Below are 21,879 nucleotides of genomic sequence, written 5' to 3'. Positions count from 1 at the left end.
TCTTATCGTGCACCCTCGCCACCCTCTTGCAACCTACCCCAGAGACACCTGTCGTTAGGAGGGGACAAACCTCCCTGATGCACTCCAAGTGTGCAGTGCACTTGCTGCAAACATGACACTTTCAAGTGCAGCCGGTTGTAGGTGGATCCATGGCAGATCACGGGAGATGTTTGACAGAAGCTCTGACAACGATTGTCAAAATATGACGTTCGGACATCCGAGGCGACCGCCATTTTGCAAAAATGCATTGTCCCGAAGTTTGGTTGAATTTGATTGCCGGAGTCCCGAGTTATAACTAGAAATGTTTACTGTAGTCGGGCATGTACGTGTGTCAAACGCGCTCTGACCTGAAAACCCTTTGTCCCAGTTGTCGCACTTACAGCAATTTTCAGAGTGTGTCAAGATAGCACGACGAGATTGAAACTTCTTTCATATGTGAAGTGACGAAAATGCACGGAGTTTTTGATTTTTATTGAATATCTCAGGATTGAAATCGAATCGCACAAAATGGCGTTCTTAACTCAATTTGGCCCAAAATGCACGTGCGACAAGTTAGCAGGACAGCGACGATATGCCAAATCAACGTAATTTTGAGTGGATTCCCAACCTTTGGTGCAAAAGTTTTGCAAGTGTCTTGGGCACATGTCAACACATGTGTGCATCCAAATTAGCATATTCTAGCTGGTGTTGCAAGTGGCTGTATTAGTGTCTAAGTTTGTTTGTGTTTGTAAGTGAGCGCACACGTATACAAACACACTGATATTATCATTTAAAATTTATATCGCTAATTGGATTAGTGCTTGCAATATGGCTTTACGAGATTAAAGTAATAAATAATTTGCACCGGTGCCGGTGTGGTGGTGGCGCCCAGAGCAACACCACTGACTGCTGCCGCAAGGGATTGTCACACACTGTTACGATGCTTGTGTAACGGGAGCATGTTGTAATTGTAAGGGTTGAGGTGGTGATGTTGGTGCAGGTTCTGGCTGGTGATTTTTCATTTTTTGTCGAAGAAAGGGCTCGCGGTGATAAGAGTCTATGTGGGTGGAAAAAGCTGGTGATTGGTGTCCGGCCAAGTATTGCAACTATTTTTTTAGTTTAGGGTAGAGTAGCCATTAGGATGTAACAAAATGAATTAAAATTCGCGGGCATTACAGGGCATGATCCTGTATAGTTCACTGAGCCCGAATCCCATTTATGAGCTTGATTGGTTGCGACTGAAACATTCTTGATAGTTGACGAATCATTTCGTATACTCTTCGGCAAAGTTGTTCCCTGGAACACAAACTATGAACTCATGGTTTTTTTTATTTTTATTCAAAAATCGTTAAGGGGCTCAAAACTTGAAAAACCCGAAATGCACCTATTTTACGGGTTGAATCCCGTTTAAACTTCAAAGTAAAAGCACCAGGTCCTGTCGCAATCAATCAAGTTCATATTTGGGATTCAGGATCAGTACTCCTAGGGCATCATGCCCTGAAATGCCCGCAAAATTGACCAATTTTGTTGCATTCTAGTTGCCAAACTGATCTACACAATATATTTTCAAAAATATTAAGACAGGGCCGTATGGGTTTTTTCCAAAAATTTTATGGAAAATCAAGGCGAATCGTCGCTTTTGAATACAATCCAGAAATTGCATGTAATATACACAAGGAGCGAACCGCGCTATTATATTATTGTAATTCACGTTCAAACTTTGGAGGAAAATCCAGTCTAAATATATTTGAAAAATTCAAAGTGAAAAAAACTAAACAGTCTATGAAATTTAAGTAACTGCACCACAAAACTATGAATTTTCAAAAAAGTACTGCAGTGATAAGTTTGCAATATCGATATCAAATGATCAGGATTAGTTTTTGAAAGTAAGAATGCAATATGAGTATCAAATGACCCAGAAATTTTCGTACATTCGAATGTAAAAAATATTTTTTGCCCAATCAAAATTTTCACCAGACTTTGTATTTTTGAAAAAGCACTGCAAATTTTTGTTTGTTTTCCAATATGTCCAAAGGCTCGGCAATTTTTCACACATTTAGAAAGTAAGAATACCTTTCTAAAATACTTAGAAAAAATCACAAAACTAGGTTTTTTATTCGAAAAAATATTGAAGTTTATTAAGTTTTTGCAAATTTGCAAATTTTTACAAAACTACCTATTTTGTACTTACTGTACTGTACTGTACTGTAAAAAAACCAAAAAAAAGTTTGGTACTTTATAGAAAATATGTACCTTTTAGAAAGTTGAGCATTTGAAAAAATATATTAAAACATTCGAAATTCATGAAAAATTATCTATCAAATGATGCTCATTTTTTGTATAATTTCCAAAATAAGGGGTAAATGAAAATTTCACTTTCAAAAAGGCATGAAAATTTCCGATCACTTAACCCCATTGATACTCATATTGCAGCAGAGCAGTTCTCTACGAAATCGTTTTTTTTTTTTAATTTTAATTTTTGTATCATTATTGTCATCATTAGTTCGTCCATATAATTTTCCTTACAAATTTGGCAGCTGTCCATACAAAAATGGTGTATGAAAATTCTAAAATCCGTATCTTTTGAAGGAATTTTCTGAACGATTTGGTGCCTTTGACAAAGTTGTAGGTATGGATAAAAACTACACTGAAAAAAATGATGCACAGTAAAAAATAAAAATTGTGATTTTTTTTTACTTTTTGTCACTATAATTTGATTTTCAATAAAATACTATTTTTATTTTTTATTATTTTTTGATATGTTTAAGGGGACTTTTATGGCCAACTTTTCAGAAATTTCCAGGTTGTGCAAAATCTTTGAACGAGTTATAATTTGTTTATTCAATACTGATTTTTTCAAAAAATCGAAAGATTGGTCGCAAAAAATTTTCAAGTTGATTTTTCGATGTAAAATTAAATTTGCAATCAAAAAGTACTTTAGTGAAATTTTGAATAAGTGCACCGGTTTCAGGCTTAAGCCATTTTCTGGTAACTTTTTTGAAAATAGTCGCAGTTTTTAATTTTTTAATCAAATATTCAATATTACGCTCTTTTGAAATGTTAGTCTTGATTTTTTTTGTTCGAAAATATTGTTTTCGAAATGATCGGAAAATTTCACAAATGTTTCATATATTAACATTGTAAATCGAACAATTAGTTGCTGAGATATCGACATTAGAAAATAGTGGGTTGTTTGGGTGAGACTTAGAAAACTGCAATTTTCCTGTTTAAAAAAAATTGCATGGCAATATCTCAGCAACTAAGGGTCGTATCAACAAAGTTCAAAAAAGCAAAATAAAGAGAAATTCTCAGCTTTTCAAAAATATTTCAAAAGTGAGCAAACATGTGCATTAATTGTAAAAACTGAAAAACTGCGATTATTTTCAAAAGGTTACCTAAAAATGGCTTTAACTTGAAAACGAGGCACTTTTTCAAAATTTCACTATAGAACTTTGTAATTGCAAATTTGATACATCGAAAAACTAAGTTGAACATTTTTTGCGACCAATATTTCAATTTTTTGAACAAATCAGTATTGATTAAAAAAATCATAACTCGGTCAAAGATTTTTTGCACAGCTTGGAAATTTCTGAAAAGTTGGCATTTAATGTCCCCTAAAAAAAACGTATCAAAAAAAAAAAAAAAAGTAGTGTTTCGTGCTAATTTAGTTTTAGTGACAAAAAGTTACATTAAAAATCACAATTTTTTTAACCGTGTATCATATTTTTTCAGTGTAGTCCTTATCCATACCAACAACTTTGTCGAAGACACCAAATCGACCAAAAAATTCCTTCAAAAGATACAGATTTTAGAATTTTCATACATTATTTTTGTTTGGATAGCTGTCAAATTTGTATTGAAAATTATATGGACAAACTAATGATGCAAAATGGCTTCATTGGGCATACCGGAGGCACCAAAAAAGTTTCAGTCGGATTAAAAAATACAAAAAAATCGAATGACCGAAATGTAAGAGAATTGCTCAGTAACGATAATTTTGAACATTTTTTTTTGAGTTGTGAAAACATTTTGAGCATTTTTAAATGCATGTTTTATGGCCATTGCAAATATTTTTCAAATTTTTGTTGAATAATGAAAAATTGCAGATATTTCCAACTTTTCTATGTTTTTTTTAATGAAAGATGCTTTTTTAAAAGAATTTTGAGTACGCCATCAAATAGAGCGTTCAATTTTACATGAAAGTCCCTTTGACACCAAATTCCAAATCATCACCATTAAAAGGCTGCACATTATTGATCGTACCAAGTTTCACGTAAATCGAAGATAAGTGGTGCAACTTTTTCGGATTTCTTGTGAGTTGACAGAGAATAATCTTACATTTTTTCAAAATATAGGAAAATCTGATAAACAAAAATATTTTTCGTCGAAAGTTATTCAATTACATAACATTACAATGACATGTTTAGGTAAGTTAATTATGATTATTTAATTTTCATGCCTAATTTTATAAAACAAAATTTCGTGCGTTTTAAATTGCAATAACTAAATAAGAAATCCATAAACATAAAACTTCTCCCTCACGACTAACAATGTGACGTGAGCAACATCACCTGATCGAACCCCCGGTAAGAACGCAAGGAAAGAGAGCAACAACCCACTAACCTAACCTTTCCCACTCGACCCACTCTAGAGACAGGGTTGTCCACACATCCTACTCCACCTGCTCAAGTTCGCCCTTGTCGCATGCTTTCTACCACAATGTCATTGTCAACACTGCTGACTCTTTCTGAATGTCTGTTCTGTTGGTACGGCTGGGGAAAAGCGTTGCACGCGATGGAACTAAAGTGGATGTCCCTCTCTAGGGAAGGAAAAAAAAAGCATTACCACCGTTCTGCGTCAAAAGCAATAACCCTATCTCATGCAGCGCCAACACACATACACACACACATTCCCCTCGCCAGTTTGTGGGGTATGTTTATCGAAACGAATGTAAACACTAATGGTACAATTAACACTCCCCCTCTTCTTCTTCAGTTTTGCTGCCGGTTTTCATCATCTGTCAGGCGTCTAGCGATTCCGCCAAAGAGAAGAGGTGGTACTCATCATCCGTCCACCGAGTTTGACGTTGAGACGCAGCCAGTAACGTGCAACCGCTGCCCGAGATGAGATTAGTGCGATACACCCGTGGGTGAAGGCTTAACCACACACTCAGACCGACCAACCCACCCACCGCTTGCACTATCATGGCTGGCTACCCGAGTAGAATAGTTTAATGTTTGATGGAACATGAGTTGTTGCCTTGGTAAGCAAAATTGGATACAAGTTGTCCTTATAAATTACGTGCTTTGTCATCATCACGATTACATAAGCATCAAAAACATGAAAAGGAAGTTCAAGAACACAATATATTTGGTAAAATATCAAAATTTGTTCGTAATGACCAAGGTACTAACCAACAACATAGTTTGTTATTATTCAACCCAAAATTATTTAAGCAAAATTTAACACATTTTATTAAACTCAATAAGAAATGTTTTTTTTTGTAAGATACAATAACAAACCGTGTTCTAACTTGAACGGGATTTGTTTGCTCGGGAGCGGACAGTGAGTGAGCGCAAACCATGCATGCGAAAACCGTCTTGGTTCACGAGAGGGCTATGCATGCTTATGCAGCAGAGTGCAGCAAATTGGTGTGAAGTTTACTGGCAGTAAAGTCACTTGAAAGGCACTGTAGGAAAAAAATATAAAAAAAAAATCTTGCAAATTTGCATCCAAAAACAATTTTGTTCATCCAATAAAATTTAAACATTTTTTTTTATTTTTTTGTAAATATCTCATTTTTTTATAGTGTATCAGAATCGGTGCGCTGATGGATTGGATTTGTAAACAATTAGTTTTTTCTCGCTTGCATTTCTGCAAACTATGAAAATTGATGTTTCGCGGGCTGTGGCCGGATCACATGCAAGACATGATATGCGATGATTAGTTTGTCATGGTACGCACCCTGTCTTGAGTGTGGCGGCGTTGTTTCTGTTTGGAAATAACTTTATCTTACATTTCTACAACATGCATTTTTTTATAATTTTGAATGCTTTTGCCACACAAAAGCATTCGAAAAATAATTCTTAATATTTCTGAAAATGGTGAATTTGTAAGTTTCAAGTTTCAAGTTATTTTGACAAATTCTTTATACAAATAACTGACAATTGACAATTTTCATTTTATTTTGATTCGATAAAATAGGCACACGGAAAACAAAAATTTCTGATTTATAAATTAACTATATTTTCACAAAAAAATAATTTCTCAAAATCGTTTGTTTTTATTTTTGAAATTGTTTGATATCTTTTAAGGGACAAAAATCGCAATTTTTGACAGGTAGAAAAGTATGGACAACATTTTTGCTGCCGGGATATAATTTTTGAAAAAAGTGTTTTTTTTTTTGGGAAAAAAACAGAAATTTTAATCAAACAATTTGTATTACTTCAGTTTTAAATGTAAAATCAAAAATCGAAAAGTATTTTACAGATTTTTTAATATGTGCGCTGTTTTCAAAACAAAGCTACCTAAAGCTTTCAAGAATTTTTTTCTTGATGAAGTAAATTCAAATTGAATTTTTGTACTTATAAAATGCACATAAAAGAACAAAAATAAAAATAGTTTTTTTCTGAGAAAGTTCATTTCTCTTCAGTATTTCCTAATTAAGAGTTATGTTTTCCTCTCAGTAATCCCAGCGTTAATTAACAACGAAAATAACCTTTCACTGTAAAACTCTAATAACAAAAAAAAACCAAAACTCATTCTAACGCCAATCCACCCTCAGAAAAAGTCAACTCCAGCTAAAATGTCATTGCAACGTTACCATTCCATTACAATTTAAAACTCATTCGAAAAAAAGTCCCAAAAAAAAGCCACATTTCCCACTACCTTTCTGCCATGATTTCCCACTCGAACAAAGCTATGCAACTTCACCGACCGGAAAAGTGGGTGAAAAGCCCTCCTCTTACCACCAGTCACCTCCCATCATCGTTGGGGCGATTTTCACCGACTTTTCTCACTTGTTCGCTCGTTGGTCGAGTCCAAAACGTCCGTGTCCATCAGGAGCAGCCAACGGGACTCTTTTTGTGTTGCCTCTGTCAGTAATGGTTCATTTCGTGAGTAACCAACCAGGTTTTGCAATGTTTGGTTGAATAGTTTTTATTTTCTGGGGATGAGGGATGAACAAATTCTCGTGAAAATTTAAACAACATTGCATTCATTTTGGAGCAGTTGTACGCTGAACGAGAAGAGTGTAATTCAATTTTAGGTGAAATTTTTGTTCCATTCTGTTGAATTCGTGTTTTTGGACGGATTCCGAAATTGAATGTTGTTTACAGAAATAACATATCCATCACACTTCGACCGTCGAAGTGCAGATTGTAGTGCAGTGAGTTTACTAGCAATCTCCGAGCAAAAAGTTGCAGATTTTCGGTGAGTAATGGCAGCTTGGAAGAGGGGGAGGCACTGAAGTGTAAATCTGGTAGACAGACGAGTAGTCGAGATCTATTTGTTTAAAATAGCAACGGAATGCAGACTGTAAAAAGGGGAGCGCACCATCAATCCATCTCAGCGTCCGACACTCACTCAGATTTAGTGATAGTGTATCGTGGTTGGTGGTGAAGAACGGATTGTCTTTTGAAAAGAGTCATCCTTCTTAAATTGAGGAATTGTGGTGCAATCAAATAAATCGAATAAACAAATAGATTGGACTGGAATTGCAAGATGATGTTTCCACTAATTTCTAAATAATAAAATAAACCGACATACTAACCTACATAAATCAAAAATGAATTTTATCACTTTATCACACAGCAAATAAAGTAGTAATCCAGCTGCGTGTAAAAGGCTTGGGTGTAAAATAAATTTTGCATTTTCTAATGAAATTCTGTGTAATATTACACCCTGAAATATGTAGCCCATCAGTATGGGAAACCTACTTGACCGAAATGTCAAGCTCACATATGCATTTATCCTTTCCATTTTTCATCGGTCTGATGGCCGAGCGGGCTAAGGCGCCAGCCCTTACTGATGGTGCTGGGTTTGAATCCCGTCGGTTGCAACTTTTTTTTTGTGTTTGCAAAAATTGTACATGCATTGTGTAATATTAAGTGTTTATTTTGACGAAGGTGATGTGCATGCTTTTGCATGCGATTTTACCATCGGATTTTTTGCTGTGCAGCTAAAATTGAAGGTCAACCATCTGCCAACCTAAATTTTGGAAATTAGCGCGACCGTTCACAGAACACCCATAATTTTCCTACGCAAACACACGCACACACACACTGCTCACCCCCAACTCCCATTTTGGCATAAATGCTAACGATCCCATTAAATGATTTCCCAACCGGCTAGCGGCATCAGGACAGAGCAGAGGTTATGCAGTAGCAACAAACAATGACTGGTTATGGGAATAGGACCGCCGGAGTGAACACATACACACGCGCTCGCAAGTAAACATTTCATTGAATATCATTTGAATATTTTGAGCAGGCTTTCGACCTCTCTTTCTGCTGCTGCTGCTCTACAGTGTGCAAGCCAAGCAAATAAGCACTGGAAAAATAGGATTGTAATGGGGTATTTCCCAGAAAAAGGATGAACAGACGACGCACACAAAAAAACGAAGGACTTATCAACCTTCGGTGAACTTGTTTGATGGCAAAGGTTTGAAAATCGACAACGGCAAGGTTTTTGAAGATGGAATTTGAAAATATCAAAGGGATTTTCTGTGTATTGATTGACAAGTATTCGAAAACATGAATTGAAAAATCGGAGAATATTTCACTCTACAAAAAATTGCTTCTAAACGATTCCTAAAGGTATTTTTGTCCAAAAGAAGCGAAATCAACTCATATCAGAATAGTGTATGTTTTTTTAAATTTTAATTCCTAAATGGACCCGTTACGAGTATTTTTTTATGTCATTAAAGAAAAACATACATCGAATTAGTTTTAAGACATAAACTGTGTGAAAGTTGAAGATCATGAACCGATTTTCTCTCGTTCGCTTAGGATTTGTGTTTACTATTTATCGAGATTGATTATATAAACGATATTTAACATTTAAGAAAATGTAGTTTATGCAACAAGTTCCAAAAAGAAGATTTTTTCAGCACGAGTTGTACATTTATTCATCGTGGTTCACCGAGTTGCATAAATGAGTGATGAAAAAACAAGTTTTGCAAAAAGTTCCAAACGACATTTTTTGCAATTCCAAATTCCATGTATTTAGTCAATCCACCGTTTAAATCAAAACAATGTTGAAAGTTATGCTTTTCGAAACAAGTGCTGAAAATTTCAAACATTTGAGCATCCATTTCAGTGCTGAAAAGTAGAACTTTTCAGCATTTGTTTCGAAAAGTGTTTCTATTCGAATCTGTAATTTTTGATATAGAAAAGTAGGCTGTTTCGTCAGTTAAGAATGACAAGAAAATTAAGAAGTTTTACGACGGAATTGTGAAAACATATTTTTGCAATTCCGTTGGAAATTACTAACTTTTCACGACATTCTCGAATAACGAAACGGCCTACATTTCATCGCCAGAAATAACAGTACTGAAGAGTACTTTTCAGCATCCATTTGAAGTTTGATGCATATCTTGACTGCAAATAACATTCGAGCAAGATAAAATCGTTTCACTGAAGAAATGTAATTCAAATGTTTTTTTTTATGGAATTGAAAAAAAATTAACTGTTGCAAAACTAGATTTTTTGCAAATTTCTTTTTGCAACTTGTTGCATAAACGCTTTCAATTTTGATTAATTGTTTTATTAATAATTATTGCTATATGTTTGTAACTTATGCCGTTGCAAATATTTTTTTAAGTTAATGTCGCCCCCCCTCCCTTCTCACCCCATTTAAAATTGGTCTGGGCATTAAAATATTTTTTTCAAAAAACTTCAAAATTGTAATGAAAGTAGAAGTCAAATCAACTTAAAACAATCTAAAACGCATTTTTATGCATTGATAATCATATTTCGCATGTTTGGGCTGGATTAAAAATATTTAGAATTTTTATGAAATACCAAAGTACAGCACCGCAAAAACTTTTTTAATCTAATCTAATCTAATCTAATCGAACACAAACGCAGCCAGTCCGAAGAAAGCATCCTGGAAGAACTTGTGGTTAGATTACGCCCCAAGTTCTTTCTTGTCAATATTAATAATTGCAGTACATTCGAGTTACCTCGAAAATGTATAGCAAAAATTAAAGCCCATCAGTATGGGAAACCTACTTGACCGAAATGTCAAGCTCACATATGCATTTATCCTTTCCATTTTTCATCGGTCTGATGGCCGAGCGGGCTAAGGCGCCAGCCCTTACTGATGGTGCTGGGTTTGAATCCCGTCGGTTGCAACTTTTTTTTTGTGTTTGCAAAAATTGTACATGCATTGTGTAATATTAAGTGTTTATTTTGACGAAGGTGATGTGCATGCTTTTGCATGCGATTTTACCATCGGATTTTTTGCTGTGCAGCTAAAATTGAAGGTCAACCATCTGCCAACCTAAATTTTGGAAATTAGCGCGACCGTTCACAGAACACCCATAATTTTCCTACGCAAACACACGCACACACACACTGCTCACCCCCAACTCCCATTTTGGCATAAATGCTAACGATCCCATTAAATGATTTCCCAACCGGCTAGCGGCATCAGGACAGAGCAGAGGTTATGCAGTAGCAACAAACAATGACTGGTTATGGGAATAGGACCGCCGGAGTGAACACATACACACGCGCTCGCAAGTAAACATTTCATTGAATATCATTTGAATATTTTGAGCAGGCTTTCGACCTCTCTTTCTGCTGCTGCTGCTCTACAGTGTGCAAGCCAAGCAAATAAGCACTGGAAAAATAGGATTGTAATGGGGGTATTTCCCAGAAAAGGATGAACAGACGACGCACACAAAAAAACGAAGGACTTATCAACCTTCGGTGAACTTGTTTGATGGCAAAGGTTTGAAAATCGACAACGGCAAGGTTTTTGAAGATGGAATTTGAAAATATCAAAGGGATTTTCTGTGTATTGATTGACAAGTATTCGAAAACATGAATTGAAAAATCGGAGAATATTTCACTCTACAAAAAATTGCTTCTAAACGATTCCTAAAGGTATTTTTGTCCAAAAGAAGCGAAATCAACTCATATCAGAATAGTGTATGTTTTTTTAAATTTTAATTCCTAAATGGACCCGTTACGAGTATTTTTTTATGTCATTAAAGAAAAACATACATCGAATTAGTTTTAAGACATAAACTGTGTGAAAGTTGAAGATCATGAACCGATTTTCTCTCGTTCGCTTAGGATTTGTGTTTACTATTTATCGAGATTGATTATATAAACGATATTTAACATTTAAGAAAATGTAGTTTATGCAACAAGTTCCAAAAAGAAGATTTTTTCAGCACGAGTTGTACATTTATTCATCGTGGTTCACCGAGTTGCATAAATGAGTGATGAAAAAACAAGTTTTGCAAAAAGTTCCAAACGACATTTTTTGCAATTCCAAATTCCATGTATTTAGTCAATCCACCGTTTAAATCAAAACAATGTTGAAAGTTATGCTTTTCGAAACAAGTGCTGAAAATTTCAAACATTTGAGCATCCATTTCAGTGCTGAAAAGTAGAACTTTTCAGCATTTGTTTCGAAAAGTGTTTCTATTCGAATCTGTAATTTTTGATATAGAAAAGTAGGCTGTTTCGTCAGTTAAGAATGACAAGAAAATTAAGAAGTTTTACGACGGAATTGTGAAAACATATTTTTGCAATTCCGTTGGAAATTACTAACTTTTCACGACATTCTCGAATAACGAAACGGCCTACATTTCATCGCCAGAAATAACAGTACTGAAGAGTACTTTTCAGCATCCATTTGAAGTTTGATGCATATCTTGACTGCAAATAACATTCGAGCAAGATAAAATCGTTTCACTGAAGAAATGTAATTCAAATGTTTTTTTTTATGGAATTGAAAAAAAATTAACTGTTGCAAAACTAGATTTTTTGCAAATTTCTTTTTGCAACTTGTTGCATAAACGCTTTCAATTTTGATTAATTGTTTTATTAATAATTATTGCTATATGTTTGTAACTTATGCCGTTGCAAATATTTTTTTAAGTTAATGTCGCCCCCCCTCCCTTCTCACCCCATTTAAAATTGGTCTGGGCATTAAAATATTTTTTTCAAAAAACTTCAAAATTGTAATGAAAGTAGAAGTCAAATCAACTTAAAACAATCTAAAACGCATTTTTATGCATTGATAATCATATTTCGCATGTTTGGGCTGGATTAAAAATATTTAGAATTTTTATGAAATACCAAAGTACAGCACCGCAAAAACTTTTTTAATCTAATCTAATCTAATCTAATCGAACACAAACGCAGCCAGTCCGAAGAAAGCATCCTGGAAGAACTTGTGGTTAGATTACGCCCCAAGTTCTTTCTTGTCAATATTAATAATTGCAGTACATTCGAGTTACCTCGAAAATGTATAGCAAAAATTAAAGCGGCCAGGCCTACTGCGTTGCATTAACCGCAGAGACAGATTCTGTGAACGGACCACATTTCACAGAATCAACAGGGGAGGAAGGATGCGTGGACATACCGTACCAAACGCTCCGAATAAGTTGGGTGTGGTGTGTTAGTGTAAATTGGCAATTATTTATATTTTAGGGGGGAAGTGGAAATTGGAAAATTGGGGTTGAGGAAATTGGGATTGGAGAATGGGAAAGTGAGAAAGGGGTAGGAGGGTTATTGAATTTATAATATTATATTATAATAAAGGGGAATATAGTAAAATAACAAATAATGATGGAAAGCTCTCACCAATGAACAGTGGGGTCCCGATCGTTAGACCCCAGATTCTTGGCTGTTCCGCTTGCCACCGCCATCACCGTAGTCTGCTCCGTCGTCCTCCTTTTCCACCTCTTAGGGAACTTGCCACGCGGCTGCGTTCCACGTAAAACGGTGCCGGCGCACTAATCCGTGCCCCACGGCTCCGATTCTCTCGCGGGATTTTTACCTTGACGGGGACCGTTCACGCTGTGACCGAGGACCGCCTCGCTAACTGCGCTCGCCACCTTCTCAATTCGGGCCAGGGCCCGCATGCTTCCGGTTGTTGTCTATTTCCCGGTCGAACCATCGCCACCCTGGTCTTTCGGGAAGTTTCGACGGACACCCTGGAACAAGCACCAGTCCTGATTGAACCGTCCTCCTCCAGCACCACGATGTCGATCCATGTCGAATGTGAGAAAACTGCTTCACTTCCCGACGACTTTAACACATTTTTTAAGACTATTCCAAAATTGGGAAAAAAAAAAAAAAACAAAAAAAAAAAAACAAAAAAAAAAAAAAAAAAAGAAAAAAAAAAAAAAAAACAAAAAAAAAAAAAAAAAAAAAAACTTCAAAATTGTAATGAAAGTTGAAGTCAAATCAACTTAAAACAATCTAAAACGCATTTTTATGCATTGATAATCATATTTCGCATGTTTGGGCTGGATTAAAAATATTTAGAATTTTTATGAAATACCAAAGTACAGCACCGCAAAAACTTTTTTTGCAAAAAAAAAAAATTTTCGTCGATTCTTGAGTATTTAGGAAACTAATGATTGCAAAGCAACTAGACAGGTGTATTAAGGCATTTTTAAACACTTTTTTCATTCAAATGTTAAAACCATGGCTCGTAAATCCAATTTTAAAACTTTTTTATTTTTTTGCCCCCTCCCTCATCGACTTTGGTCAGAGTCGAGGGACATAAACATAAACTAAACACATAAACTTCAAAAAAAAATTGCAACGGCCTTAATTGACCATAAAATATTCTGTCAGCTCAGTTCTATTTGGTATTACTGGATCAACTTGGAACAAACTTTTTTTTGGTTCAAACTTTGTAGGGAAACTTTAACGGGCTTTCTGAAAAAAAAAAATGCATTGAAAGAAGAAAATACGCCACTTCTTTGAGTTTTTTTATGGTTCAAAGTCAAATTTAAAAGTAAATCCACGATTTTTTTTCGTTTAAAAATTTTGTGGAAGTACCACTTAAAATGCAGGAAAAAAATACAAATATTATTGACTAATACTTTTTTTTGAAAAGTGGTCTAAACGTTATTATTTTAAAAAAAGCTCAAATGAAAATGTGCAAGCAACGTTCTATTATTGATGCATCTGAAAATGTTGTTTGAAAAGTGACAAACTGCAAAATTAACGAGAATATGACGAAAAGCTAAGTGTGACGAAAATGGTTATATTTTTCATAGCTTGCTTTTGAACAATTCTCTACAACACAAATTTAAAAAAAAAGTATTAATATTTGTATCTTCTGAAAATAGTGTCTTCCATCATTTAAATTACACTTTAATCGGGGGTTTATAAACCATTTAAAAGCCGCTTGGTTGAAAATGAATTATCCTACATCGTTTTAATTCGATGGGTTTTCGTCTTGAGTTTAATTGTTTTTGAATAGAAAATGAAGAAATTCAATACCAATGCACACAATTTGTTGATTTTTCATTTACATGTAACGATTTTTTTCTTTTTTCATTTAATTTTATTAACCACTAAAAAACGAACGAAAAAAACAATCATTATCAGAAACAGTACTGTGTATTAAATATGTACTGTACTATACTTTTCTTCATGGAATTGATATGTGGGAAGAATCAACAACATTTTTTGTGATTTTGGCAGGATTTGCTTATGAATTATTATATAAGTGTAATAATTGTTTTCCCATGCTAAATTCAACTGAAGTTACTTTTTTTGTCTGAATCTTTGATGGCCAACTTAAACGAGATTTTCCGAAAACTACTTCTTCGATCAAACGAAAAAAAAATACGCAGATTTCCTTACAACGCTTTTTCCCCACTGAAATTAATCACTCCAGCATGCACACGCCGCCATTGCGGACTCATCGGCGTCATCCCCGTCCCAGATCTTCGATCCTACCGTCAACTTTTTCAGGACTCGTCTAGTTGCTCCTGACCACCACCAACCACCACCATCGGCGTAGTCCCATAATTTATGGTTTAATTTATTCCGAAAGCCGAAACCGCCAGAAGCAAATTCGGTTTCACTCCCAGTCTCGGCCTGCGTTGGTGGTTGGTTGGTTGGTTGGGCTTCGGTCAAGAGAGCTCAAGACAAATCGATCGCCGACGCCACAAACCATTAATTTATCTATCTGCACCTCCTCTGCGTTTGGGTGGGGGAGGGGGGTGGTCACCAACAACACCCCCACACAACGTGGACACTATCGCTCCGACGAGGACACTCCAGGACACACTTTCATTTCCATACAAGAAAAGAGGAGCCACCCAGACGAAGTGGGGTTATCTCTGGGGCTATCCGTCATGGACTTCGTCCCGTTTTTTTTATCTTTCACTGTTTTCCCTCCTTCAGAGGCAGGGTTGTATCCATACTAACACTTTCCTCTCACTAACATCCCCTTCTTCTTCTTCTTCGTTTTGCTTATATTGCGCGATGTCACGTCTGATAACCCCGAGGCAGCTTTCGGGTTGGAATCGATGTATTCAGCCGGCGGCGTCGTCTGTGTCGACGTTACACACTTGCACGAAACTACACCAGATGACAAAAACAGGCCACGTGCACACGTGGCTTCACACAGTTGTAGTGGGCGCGACGATCTGGTTATTATTTATTTTCTTCGATTCGTTTTCCCCTTTTTTGGGTTTTCCTTGCTGCAGGCGACAACGGAATTACTTTTCTTCTCTTGTTTCGGCACTTTTTTGTTGCATTGACTTGTTCACTGTCACCACCTAGCAAAAACTACTTCTTCGGTTATGGTATTTCTTCACTTTCTTCGTCACTTTGCTAAATTTGACTGCAATTATCTTTTTTCCCTTCTCACTATCACTTAATCAAATTGCGTTCACAATTAGACACGACAAAAAAAAAACGTTTTGACGTTTAATGTTTTCACGAGCTGTGCTGGAACGAAACGGGGAAGTAATGAATCAAGAATCGCGCTTGGCGCTTGGTCTTTCGCTTCTGCACTTTCATTAATTTTCTGCTAGACTTCCATCGTGGGAGGTCGAGGGGTGGTCTGACAGCGGAACGAATGTAAATCATTAGTGGTATCGAGCTGAGCGCAGCAAGAAATTTGCCATTTTTTTGGACAAAAGAACGTGGTTTACGGAGAACCAGGCGGCTCCTTGATGTAATATATTAAAATCGCATGCAAAAGTACCATTGTGTGAAAAGTCGTTGGATTTTACACTCTGAATTTATTGCACATTTTTTAAAGGGATAAAATGCGTGTGTCTATTGTGAAATCGACTCAGAAACACGAATTTGATAAAATTATCAACGAACAGTTCTCTCAGATTTCGGTCATTCGGTCGGTTTTTTTTTTGTATTTTTTAATCCGACTGAAACTTTTGTGATGCCTTCGGTATGCCCAAGGAAGCCATTTTGCATCATTAGTTAGCTCAACCAAACCACAATCATTAGTTTCTCCACATAATTTTCCATACAAATTTGGCAGCTGCCCATACAAAAATGATGTAGGAAAATTCAAAAATCTGTAGCTTTTGAAGTAATTTATTGATCGATTTAGTGTCTTCGACAAAGTTGCAGGTATGGATCCTTACTACACTGAAAAAAATGATACACGGTAAAAAAAAATGTTGATATTTTATTTAACTATTTGTCAATAAAACTTGATTTGCAAAAAACACTTTTTTTATTTTTTTTTATATGTTTTAGGGGACATCAAATTCCAACTTTCAGAAATTTTCAGGTTGTGCAAAAAATCTTTGACCAAGTTATGAATTTTTTAATCAATGCAAATTTTTTTTCAAAAAATCGAAATATCGGTCTCAAATTTGCAATCAAAAAGTACTTTAGTGAAATTTTGATAAAGTGCACCGTTATCAAGTTAAAGCCATTTTTATGTAACTTTTTTAATATTTTTTTAAATTAGTGCACATTTTTGCCCATTATTGAAAAAAAATATTTTTTTTAAAAGCTGAGAAAATTCTCAATAATTTGCTTTTTTAGACTTTATTGATACGACTAGAGCGACCAATTTCCCGTCCCGGGAAAAAAAATCCCGGGAATTCCCGGGATTTCCCGGAAAAAAATATTTCCCGTTTCCCGGGAAATTTGTAAATTTCCCGGGAATTCCCGAAATACAAGCGGAAGTATACATTTTCCTACCTTTTTGGCATCAACGTTTTGAAGTCATACAAGAAATAATAATTAGAAAACCTGATTTGATTTTATTCATTTCAATCTACTGTTCATATTGAACTAATCAGCTTGTCTGTGAATTTCATGTCAAGGTTTAATTCAGATAATATTTATTTCTGAAGCATTCGCAACTAGGAATATTTTTTGCTTACATGTTGGACAACACAAATAACGCTTTTGTGGAATGAATATTACCTATTTTATTTTCGACAACCTATTTTAACATTTTTTTTATATCATTTGAAAATAAGATATTCACCATTTTTGTTTACCTTGACCAAATTGGATGAAAATTGAATTGATATAATTAAATTTTTCAAAAAGGGTTGTTCGAGAAGAATTTGTTTAAAAGTATTCGAGAAATAACTGTTTGTAGTTATAAATTTAAAATATGAAAATATATCGTTTAATTTCAACCAATTTTAATCAAAAAAATCATTAAAAAACAACTTCGTATCATATGAAATTTACCCAAAGAATGCAACCATATTTCAAAAACTCGCTTCAAATATTGTAAAACTTTGTGTTGTGATTTCATGAAATAGTGTTTCAAGTTAAATAGCGCTGGAAATTAGATTTTTAGGGCAAATTCAATGATTATCTATTTATTCACAAGTTAAAAAACTTGTTCTGAAATAAGTAATTTGCCATCAAACAACATTATTTCTGCTTGTTTTTTTTTTTCATTTCAACTTTATGGTCACTGAGTCAAATTTAAAAGCAATTCTGTTGCTTTTTAGCATAGATTTTCTCTCTCCAAACACTTTCATTAAAACAATATTTCTCAAAAAAATACTAATAATATTTTTGTTTTGATTTGGTACGATTTGAAAGACAGCATATAAAATTAGATTTTTTTTAATATTTTCTCAAAGTTGCATGATTTTTTACAAGCTTTCAAGCCATTAATTGATCCTCACACTCATTTTTACCATTAAAGTTACAGTTCTATACAATTTTGTTGCAAAATATTAATCAGAAACAGGATCAGAACAATTTTTGTTAAATTTCAAATTGGTTGAAAATTTCCCGTTTCCCGGGAATTTTGTAACCCCGGGAAATTGGACGCTCTAGATACGACCCATAATTGCTGAGATATTGGCATGCAAAGGTTTAAAAACAGGAAAATTGATGTTTTCTGAGTCTCACCCAAACAACCCACCATTTTCTAATGTCAATATCTCAGTAACTAATGGTCCGAATTAAATGTTAAAATATGCAACATTCGTGAAATTCCGATCTTTTCGAAAAAGATATTCTATAAATTTTTAAACAAAGACTAAAATTTTAAAAGGACGTCATACAGAATGTTTGGCCCTTTTGATTTAAATTTTTTTTAAATATTGTCTTCGAAAAGATCGGAAAATTTCACAAATGTTTCATATTTAAACATTGAAAAACGGACCATTAGTTGCTGAGATATCGACATTAGAAAATGGTGGTTTGTTTGGGTGAGACTTAGAAAACATCAATTTTCCTGTTTTTAAACAATTGCATGGCAATATCTCAGCAACTTAGGGTCGTATCAATATAGTTCGAAAAAGCAAAATATTGAGAATTTTCTCAGCTCTAATTTTTTTTTTTTTCAAAAGTGGGCACACATGAGCACTAATTTAAAAAAATGAAAAACTGCGGCTATTTTCAAATAAGTTACCTACAAATGGCTTTAACTTGAAAACGGTGCACTTTATCAAAATTTCACTGAAGTACTTTTTGATTGCAAATTTGATTTTACATCGAAAAATGAAGCTGAACATTTTTTGCGACCGATATTTGGATTTTATGAAAAAAATCTGTATTGATTAAAAAAATCATAACTCGGTAAAAGATTTTCAGCACAACCTGGAAATTTCTAAAAAAAAGTTGGCATTTTATGTCCCCTAAAACATATAAAAAAATTAAAAATAATGTTTTTTTGCAAATCAAGTTTGAGAGACGAAACGTAAAATAAAAAATCACCAATTTTTTAACCGTGTATCATTTTTTTTTTCAGTGTAGTCCTTATCCATACCTACAACTTTGCCGAAGAAACCAAATCGATCAAAAAAATACTTCAAAATATACAGATTTTTGAATGTTCATACATCATTTTTATATGGACATCTGCCAAATTTGTAAGGAAAATTATATGGACAAACTAACGATGCAAAATGGCTTCTTTGAGCATATCAAAAGCTCCACAAAAGTTTCAGCCAGATTAAAAAAATACACAAATTAAAATTTAAAAAAAGACTGATTTCGTAGAGAATTGCTCCACTATAAAATGGGATCTAAGGGGTCCCCCGAGAAAAAATTTACACCCAAAAAATTCACTGAAAGATTATATGTTAAGCTGCGATGCCACTCTAGGTCGAATCGAGTTGATATCTGGATGGAACACTTTTTTATATGAGTTTAGAAGTTGTGCTATTCTTCACAAAATAAGCCAATAACTCCCTTCTGATTTAACCAATTTTGTTGCTTCATCCTTCCTATCGATCTTTTTGCGAGAATACTCCGCCTTCCGCCTTTCTACACTTAGATTTTTTTAATTCCGCCTCGGGATTCGAACAGGCGACCTCTGGATTGTGAGTCTAGTGCGCGGTCCGATTGATCCACGCAGGCAGACAGCCCTTTCATGTGCATTTTGGAATTTAAATTTTGCCTAAGTTACAGAATTTTTAAGATTTTTGACGCCCCACTTCCAGTTGCTCATATTTGGTAAAATACTTATTTTATATGTCCAAACAACCCCTGAAAATTCTGGCAGACTTGTGAGGTCCTGTTCGTGGACTCGCTCTCAAATAATTTTACCAAAATAAATATTTATTTGACCTGACGATGTTTTTTTGCTATATTTTTTTCAAATGAATGGTGAGATTGATATTGGAAATTGCGAGAATAAAAATAATTAGACAATTTTACTTCAAGGAAAAAGCTTCGTCCATTGAAACCTGATAAGCGTGAAGAGAATCTTCTGTCTCCGTTTAACACTATCTCATAAGTTTACACAAAAGTAAGCTAATGAAGGTGGCTCGCACTGACAGCGGCTTACTTCCTCTCAAAAAGGGTCATACGACAATATAGCTCAATAACGTGAAATTGTTTTTTTTTTTAGTTCAACAGTCTTTTTTGGGAAGCATTATTGCTACAATTTTCTCTTTTTGTATTTTCAGTTATACAAATTTACCCAATTAAATCAATTTTCTGTATTTTGTTTTTTAAAGATGATAATTAAAATCATAAAAATTCTCAACAACTGTTTTTTTTTTATGCTGATCAAATATCTTTTATCAAATTTAACAATGTTGTGAAATGTTATCAAATTTAACTTAATTCAGACAGACTCGTTAATGAGATAGAGTCAGAATATTTGAGAGAATCAGGTTTGAATCAGCTAGACTGACTGGTCGACCCTTGAAACAACATAAATAGAAACAGAGATATTGTCTATCGATGCAAATTTCAGCATAGCAAAAACATTCAAAACGCAAAAATTCAAATGATCTCCAAGAGCGAAACCGGCACACTGCTTCAATTTCGCTAAGGTGGTGTCAAACAGTATCACAAGCATTCTCCATAGTGCCTGAAATATCACTTGGCTAAAAATACCTTCCAAAACAAACTGGTCCATTTCAGCGGACACTTTTTCCAACTGAACACCTTCACTAACCCGCCGCTGACGTTTGGTTTGGTTTGCCACTTTGAACACCGGTGTCAACGAGGACTGTGCCGTCCTAAGCACATAGGCAAACAGATTTGGCAGATGCCTACACTCGATTAAAAGCCTCACTGAGTTCATCTACTGGACTGAGGTCTTTCTTGCTGTTGATATAACTCCAAGAAAAGGTCTTTTCAGCACAGATTTGAGCCTCTTTTCGCATTGTTCTCAACTGCTTCCAAGTTTTTAACTTTGGTATTTCCGAACGTTAATTATAGAATTTCTAGATTGATTCGCAAAAATGATAATAATTAGACCATAGTGGCTTGCAGAGTCTACAAGATTAAAGTCATAATACTAACAATTGCATCTCTCGATTTTTCACTACTGCAGATCTGAAAAATGTCAGTTACGACAAGATCCACACGGAGAAAAATGTGTTCCCAAAATCGTGAACAAGCGTTCATGAAAATGGGAACCTCGAACAAAGTGTTCAAATTCCATGGAACGTTTTTGAAAAACTTAACATGACATTTGGACACTTTGTTCGTGGTTCCCAAATTCATGAAGGCTTGTACACGATTTTCGGAGCTTATTTTTCTCCGTGCAACAATATGTGTAAACAAATAAGTTGTTAATCCGCTGTTACGTTAAAGGTGGTCTACCGATCGATCTTCTGAATATATTGGATCACAGTTTCTGGAACATTTCTATCATAAAAGTGTAATGAAATATATCTCTTTTCTCCAATGAGAAAGACTTAGATATCACAATCCAGACGCGTGATATTTTGTCATGATCCTTTGTAAAAAATCTTTGATCAAGACTTGGTAGATCTTCCTGAACAATCGCCTCTGAGCCAGAGGTTATTGCCTCGGTCGCCGCGCGTGAAAAATCGTCACAAATCACAATCGCTCACACTCTTTATTCTGGGACGAGAAGACACTCTTCGTAAAGGGAATGCACTTTAATTTAGTCGTTCTTTTGCTTATTTTTGCTAGCACACGCGGTATTTTTTCCACTCTTCACGATTCCGTTCCGCCATCAGACCTTTAG

The 21,879-nt window shown here is 34.8% G+C and overlaps 1 protein-coding gene across 9 annotated transcripts in view; it reads right to left on the bottom strand.

The window, feature by feature from the left end:
- The window catches only part of LOC120425148 (dual 3',5'-cyclic-AMP and -GMP phosphodiesterase 11-like), a 271,336-nt gene that overhangs the window by 135,586 nt on the left and 113,871 nt on the right, over window positions 1-21,879 (bottom strand). For 2 of the 9 annotated variants that reach the window (XM_039589572.2, XM_039589574.2), the window contains exon 2: window positions 15,139-15,920. The exons of 5 other annotated variants lie outside the window; for them this stretch is intronic. The gene's annotated coding sequence lies outside the window, so the exon portion shown is untranslated. Of the gene's footprint in view, window positions 1-15,138; window positions 16,163-21,879 lie in introns of those variants that run through there. 2 more of the 9 variants (XM_039589573.2, XM_052707522.1) reach the window with 2 other exon arrangements.

Source organism: Culex pipiens, chromosome 2 (assembly GCF_016801865.2).
Source record: "Culex pipiens pallens isolate TS chromosome 2, TS_CPP_V2, whole genome shotgun sequence".
NCBI classification, from domain to species: Eukaryota; Metazoa; Arthropoda; class Insecta; order Diptera; family Culicidae; genus Culex; species Culex pipiens.
The sequence above is the reverse complement of the archived record's forward strand: the minus strand, read 5'-3'. Positions and strand labels throughout refer to the sequence as shown.